General features: G+C 32.2%; 1 long non-coding RNA gene across 2 annotated transcripts; it reads right to left on the reverse strand.

The window, feature by feature from the left end:
* Window positions 1-925: 925 nt before the first annotated feature.
* On the reverse strand, window positions 926-7,017 carry LOC144430369 (uncharacterized). 2 transcript variants are annotated; one of them, XR_013479495.1, is made up of 6 exons: window positions 6,740-7,017; window positions 6,461-6,532; window positions 2,484-2,569; window positions 1,979-2,143; window positions 1,294-1,507; window positions 926-973 (listed from the first exon to the last, which is right to left on the reverse strand). It is a non-coding gene; the product is annotated as an uncharacterized LOC144430369 (long non-coding RNA). The 2 variants fall into 2 exon arrangements; XR_013479496.1 differs by lacking the exon at window positions 2,484-2,569.
* Between the last annotated feature and the right edge of the window lie 640 nt (window positions 7,018-7,657).

A 7,657-nucleotide genomic window follows, 5' to 3' on the forward strand; every position in this document is an offset into this window, starting at 1 on the left:
TTTTAACGCTGTGGTCAACACGTGATTGATATGCGAGAGAAAGAGACTTCCTTTGGACGAGTTTTACGTCACCTTCAAAATAAAACAAAAGTGGGATTTGTAAGTGAAGTGATATTCGTTTTATCCAGGTTTTATCGAAGAGCAATTGATCGCGTGCTGTCTGGTATCTTTGTTTGTTTATTATGAGCCGGAGAACGTTGCTCGCGCGTTCAAAATACTTCGTTTTCAACTAACAACAGATATTTTGTTTATTTTTAAGCTTTGAAATACTTATACAAATAAAATTGAACTTGTTGCAAAATAAAAATTATACATAAAAAAATATGATGACGTCACCGTAATTAAGAACACTCGGATCAAGCATGGACACTTTGAACTCAAACATTTTGAGTTTTGAAATTGGTTTCGTTCACATGCAGAACACTATGAAATACTATTGACCCCCCAAAATACATTTAATTCAGCCATAATTCCAAATTATGACACAGATTAGCCAATTATAACCGGGCCGATCCTATTGGGTTCAGATTCGGCATTTTTGAGAGAGTCGCCATTGCTGAGTTATTCGACATTACTGGAATTATCGGCATAATGAACACCGCTGACAGATTTGACATTGCATACAAGTAGGCTTGTACAAATTAGAAATGCCGCCCAATAGCCGACAGAAAACATTTTTCGAATGACGACTGGAACTATATATTCATAACTATTTCTACTAACGCCTGATACAAAACTCGATTGTGAATGGATTGTGAACAATCTGTCTTATCCAATAGGACTTCGTTAAAAAAAACTATAGGACTTTTTATTCATGTTGCTTCTTTAATTTTTGAGATGTTCATTTTTATACATTCATTTATTACACTTGTAAAAGATTGTACATAATTTTAACGATGAACAATTCAACATATTAGCCAATTCCAATTGGTCGAACTGGTCACTTTTTTCTGCAATCGCATTTGCATGGTTTCTGCAATTATAATGCACAGATGGAAGATATAAAATATTCTATATTGAGTGGGTAAAATGCATTTTTTAGTTTTTTATATCAATAATTTTTAAATAAATTTACAAATCACTATTGGCATTCAATCTATGAAATACTTGTTAAATCCAAAATTGTGAAGTTAATGCAGAAAAACTAATACAATAAAAATGATCAAAAATGTCTGCCGTAAATGTTAGAAATACACATTTTTGTAGAAAACTGAACTCAACATACTTTTACTGAATTATTTTTAAACAATGAAAAAAAAATTCAAATAATTTAAAGTTGGGATATTTCTTTACCTTAATCGATACATCTCCTTTGTACAGTTTTCCATTTTCTATGTAGATTGTAAACCCTACACCAACGCACCAAATAGTCTGACATTCGCATCCGGATCTTCTATTTGAGGTTCGACGCAGATAAAATTCAGAATTGCGCTCGTGGTAAAGTTTTGGCATATTATCATTTGAATCGTAATATTTGCCAAGCTGGCCACACGAATTTTGATAAGGCCTATAAAAATAAAAGATTTTTTGATGTATCAGTCAATTCATGCTAAATTTATGTATTTGTAGAAACAACTTAAAATATAAAAAAAAAATCCGAGAAAACTTTCTGATGCATGCTGAACAGTCCCGGATTTTTTACCTACTCGGCATAGCGATTTTATCAAATTAATTAGACAAAGTGTTTTCTGTCTCATTATTGCTATTCCTATGAAAAATGATTCAAATTGAAATCTCTTAATATTGCTTAGACATTGAAAAACGGCATTTGTGCGCTCGGATTTACTAGTCGCTTGGAACAGATCGGTATACTCAAAAATCAATAATACTATAATCTATTCGTGGTCGTGTGATATCGCATCAAAACTACGACCCGTGTCTATTTGACATACCATATATATTTATAACGAATTAAATTTGTTATCATACACAATATGAATAAAGAACAAGAAAGTCCATTTCACGTAGAAATACTTACCTACATTCTTTCGTGACAATTTTGATCGGCCTGTACAGTTCAACCATTTTGTTACATTTCGTCGATCCATAACGAGCAATGTAAGAGCATTTTCTGTCTTTGCAACTTGTTGTCTTACCAGCTCCCTTCTTTATTTGACATACGTCATCTGGTCCTGATGATTAACTGTCGAAATATAATATATGAGGTTGAAATAGTTTAATTCTTGACACAAAAAATTTTTTTTTTTTAATTGATGTTTCGATACTGGGAAATATTGATTACTGAATTTTTACTCTGATGTCAGAGTCATCAGCTGTATCAGCAACAAATGTATCGAATGAAATTATTATAAAACTTGTTGGACATGTCACATAAAACCATTTAAATTTGCATCCAATGTGAAAACAAATTTTTTGAATTTGAGAACCTCAATGGTTAGATTTATTATTTTATTGCAAGCTATCTGTTACAGCGCTTGTTAGTAAATAAACGTACTAATTATGTTTCAGTTTTAACTGATTACCTGAACGGCGCGCATTTAGTATATTTGCCGTGAACAAAGTTTTTATCTTCAGGGAAATCAAATTCCAATGACTCAGTTTGAGAAACCTGTAATGTATAACATTGCGTCACTTTTTATTTTATTATATTCTATTTACAATATATAGTATACTGATGAATACATGCCTCTTCATCGAACTTGGCAAAAAATTCTGAAGGAACGAATTCTCCCACAGTTTTCGTACAACAAGCTCGAACTTCCGTCATTAGAAAGACTATAACAAATATTTTCATCCTCATCTTGATGTAAATAGTTCTAATAGTGTTCAGATGGAAAATGGAAATAAAGATCTTATGAATACTATAAATGAGCAAAATCATATTTTTTGAAATATGTAACAGAGTGTAATAGCCTGCCTACCACCTATACGGATATATTATACTCAAAAAAATTCAATTAAGCAACCTTTAATGGAAATAGTTTATGGTACAAGATAAAAATAAACCTTGTTAGAACGTAGTCCAATAAATTTTATTTTTAAATTCTGCCCAAATTTGCTAAAAGTGCCTATGCTTGCAAGATAAGAGAGCAACCATAGGCAAAAACAAAATGCAATGTAAGCTACTACCAGTATACGATTTTTATATAGCTTACTGACCATATTACATTGAAAACGAGAGAAATTATTCAACTTTTTCTATCATAACGCATATCTCAGCGTCCTATATATACATTTAAAAATATACATTTAAAGATAGGCTTTGGAATCATTCATCAAATGGAAATCTTGTTCATATTATCCAATATTTCGTCTATTTCCCTCAGTAATTAGAAGATGAGAACTACAAGAAAAACAAATGAGGTCAGACGATATTATTCTTAATATACAACACGGAACATCAAACCCCAACAACACGATTCATGTGATATGAGTAATTTTTGCAAATGTACATCGCTTCTCCAACAGGTCATATAAGTTTCCCATGATGACAATCTTACGCACGATTATTAAGAAAAAGGCTGCAATGGTATTGAAGTCCTTTATTTTAGCTATAGTCAAAGGTTGTCTGTGATTAGCATGAGCGTTTTTGATTGTGAATTTTTTTTTCACTTTTGCAATCTTTTTTTTACACTCCCCCCAAACCTCCTAGAATTGCATTGATCTAGGTTTAATTGCAATTCATTATTTAATAAAACTTCATTCATTTACGGATCTTAAGTTAAGAGTGGTTTGTGCGCCCAGCAATAGAAATAGAATTTAAATATTCTATTTTTAAAATATAAACTCAAATGTTTCATCAGCGGTATACTCGACAAAATAGAAATAAAACAGTTGAAAGAGAAAAAATACTTCGAGAAAAAATTTGCTAATAACAAATTTACCTTCACAGTTCTCTCAGTTGTAAATCATCACAGTTTTGTTACAAATTTTCAAGATTTTGCATTGGATCAAAAGACTGAAAGATCATAATTATTTTAATTTTTAACTTGACTAACTGAGTCGACGGTACTGTCAGATAAGACAGTGCTAGCTAGTTCGACATTGTTAAGAGAAATGTCATTACTGAGAGTGTCAACATTACTGATAAAATCTACATAATGAACATCTACATCTCTCAATCTCAATTGAGATTCTCAAATTCAAAAGATTTGTTTTCACATTGGATGCAAATTTAAATGGTGTAATGTGACATTTCCAACAAGTTTTATAATAATTTCATTCGATACATTTGTTGCTGATACAGCTGATGACTCTGACTTCAGTAAAAATTCAGTAATCAATATTTTCCAGTATCGAAACATCAATTGAAAGAAGAAAATTTTCCCTGTGTCAGGAATTAAACTATTTCAACCTCATATATCATATTTCGACAGTTATTCATCAGGACCATATGACATATGTCAAATAAAGGTAAGACAACAAGTTGCAAAGACAGAAAATGCTCTTACATTGCTCGTTATGGATCGACGAAATGTAACAAAATGGTTGAACTGTACAGGCCGATCAATATTGTCACGAAAGAATGTAGGTAAGTATTTCTACGTAAAAAGGACTTTCTTGTTCTTCATTCAGATTATGCATGATAACAAATTTAATTTGTTATAAATATATATGATATGTCAAATAGACACGAGTCGTACTTTTAATGCAATATCACACGACCACGAATAGATTATAGTAAAATTGATTTTTTAGTATACGGATCTGTAAGTTCCAAACGACTAGTAAATCCGAGCGCACAAATGCCAATTTTTAATTCCTAAGCAATATTAAGAGATTTCAATTTGAATCATTTTTTATAGGAATAGCAATAATGAGACAGAAAACACTTTGTCTAATTATTTTGAAGGAATCGCTATGCCGAGTAGCTAAAAAATCAGGGACTGTCCAGCATGCATCAGAAAGTTTTTTTCGGATTTTTTTTTTATATTTCAAGTTGTTTCTATAAATTGACTGATACATTTAAAAAAATCTTTTATATTTCAAGGCCTTATCAAAATTCGTGTGGCCAGCTTGGCAAATATCACAATTCTAATGATAATATGCTAAAACTTCACCACGAGCGCAATTCTGAATTTTATCTGCGTCGAACCTCAAATAGAAGATCCGGATGCGAATGTCAGACTATTTGGTGCGTTGGTGTAGCGTTGACAATCTACATAGAAAATGGAAGACTGTACAAAGGAGATGTATCGATTAAGGTAAAGAAATATCCAAACTTCAAGTTATTTGAATAATTTTTCTTATTGTACGTTTAAAATAATACAGGAAAAGTATATTGAGTTCAGTTTTCTACAAAAATGTGTATTTCTAACATTTAATGCAGGTATTTTTGATCATTTTTATTGTATTAGTTTTTCTGCATTAACTCTGGACTCTAACAATTTTGGATTTAACAAGTTTTTCATAGATTGAATGCCAATAGTGATTTGTAAAATTATATTCATTTAAAAATTATTGAAATAAAAAACTGAAAAATGCATTGTACCCACTCAATATAGAATATTTTATATCTTTCATCTGTGCATTATAATTGCAGAAACCATGCAAATGCGATTGCAGAAAAAAAGTGACCAGTTCGACCAATTGGAAATAAACAAAGACGGCTGAATGTTGCTAATATATATGTTGAATTGTTCATCGTTATGTACAATTTCTTACAAGTGTAATAAATGAATGTAAAAAAATGAGTATCTCAAAAATTAAAGGAGCAACATGAATGAAAAGTTCTATAGTTTTTTTTAACGAAGTCCTATTGGAAAAGACAGATTGTTCACGATCTATTCACAATCGAGTTTTGTATCAGGCGTTAGTAGAAATAGTTATGAATATATAGTTCCAATCGTCATTTGAAAAATGTCTCCTGTGGGCTATTGGGCGGTATTTCTAATTTGTACAAATAGGCTATTCAATGTCAAATCTGTCAGCGGTGTTCATTATGCCGATAATTTCAGTAATGTCGATTAACTCTGCAATGACGACTCACTCAAAAATGGCGAAGCTGTTAGCAATATTGTCTCTCGCAGCACCGTCTAATCAGTTAACCATGTCGACTCTGTGGTCAAAACTGCGATCGCAGGCAATAACACGTGCTTTAAAAATAACGTGGGAAAGTAGGCAAGTTATCTTCTCCGACGCGTCTCTTTTCTATGGGTTAACATTGGTTCACCAATCACCACAATTATGTACTACATGTTGCGCTCGATTCTATGTAGCCTGGTTACTTCTCACGCACATCAAGGAGATTGGAGACTTCAAAAACGCGTCCCAATAACCCAATCTCGACCTCAAACTTATATCGGTTAATTGTTACAACTAATCCGTGCTTTCAAGCAATTAAAGTCTGTAAACAGGGTTAAAGTGCCCCCAGATTCTTCTGTGCCTTTCAAGTGCTGCCTCAATATAATTCAACCTGAAATTCTGTGAATATCTTTAATAACAATCAACAGACACTTCAAATCAAATCTCGAACAGAAATCAGGAAAATAGAACTTACCGGGTAGGAGAAACGGAATGTTGTTAATGAAACGTAACGTAAATCTTGATACCGGGTATAAGGAACGGTTTTCTGTCAAAATAATAGATAAAACTAAATAGCTTATATTGCACAATTAATCTAATATAACAGTATTACCATTTTTACAAGCAATACCAATTCACAGCAATTAGCAGATAATGTCACAAATATTTACAGATAAAATCACATAGGATAAAAAAGTATTCACAATACTAAAATACAGAATAAATCATACAAGTTAAAACAATATTTACACACCGAATGTTTAGGATCTCCAGGCAACTCAATTCAACAAATTATAATCCAAAGTAAATACAACTTAACTTATGTGACTAAATACAAAGGGCAGCAGTTATCATTCTATTTGGACTATAATACAACCCTAACCTGTATCCCTACATTATATTACTTCAGCCTATAAAGAACACGTTGAACGTTGTTGAAGTAATTTAATGTTGTAGATAGACACGGAGAACAAACGATGCAGACAACATTAGAACATCGAGTGACGGACGAGACGACACTTATCAAGACGATTCGACTCCCAATAGAAGACCTTTCAATACCTCCCTCTCTTTTAAATATCAAATTATAACCATATTTATACGTAGGTGCGTATGGTGAAATTGTTTCCATTGGGGGTTATCGATTCGGGTTTGGAATACTAATTACCATATGTCATCGATCCAATTATATTTCTGGTTGTCATCTGTTTGTCTAATTACAATGGGCCCTTTATCGATCCAATTTATGAATTTAGTGAGTTTCGAAATAAGCAACTTTCAGTCTTTTTAATTAATTTTACTTGAAATAACGAATTTATCCGTAAATTACAACTCCAGTATAAACACTTGATATTAAACCCAATTAATAATTTCAATCCGAATCGTGCAGAAGGTGCCAACTCATCGAAGCAGCGTGGCGACAATTCAGAATGCCCGGGATTAATCGAGAAACTTCTGAAACAGGACTATGTCGCAATAATGCTGCGTCGATACGTTTGCAACGTCTGCGTAACAACATAAAACGTCATGAAAATAGAAACAAGTTATGATTGTCGCTAACACTACAACAGCGGAGAGAAAATATGAATTGTTAGCAAGTCGGCGTTATCAAGACAATTTGAGTTGGTAATTTAAAAATATGACGTTAGGAACGTTTGATAGCTTGCAACGA

This window comes from Styela clava, chromosome 12 (assembly GCF_964204865.1).
Source record: "Styela clava chromosome 12, kaStyClav1.hap1.2, whole genome shotgun sequence".
Lineage (NCBI taxonomy): Eukaryota > Metazoa > Chordata > Ascidiacea > Stolidobranchia > Styelidae > Styela > Styela clava.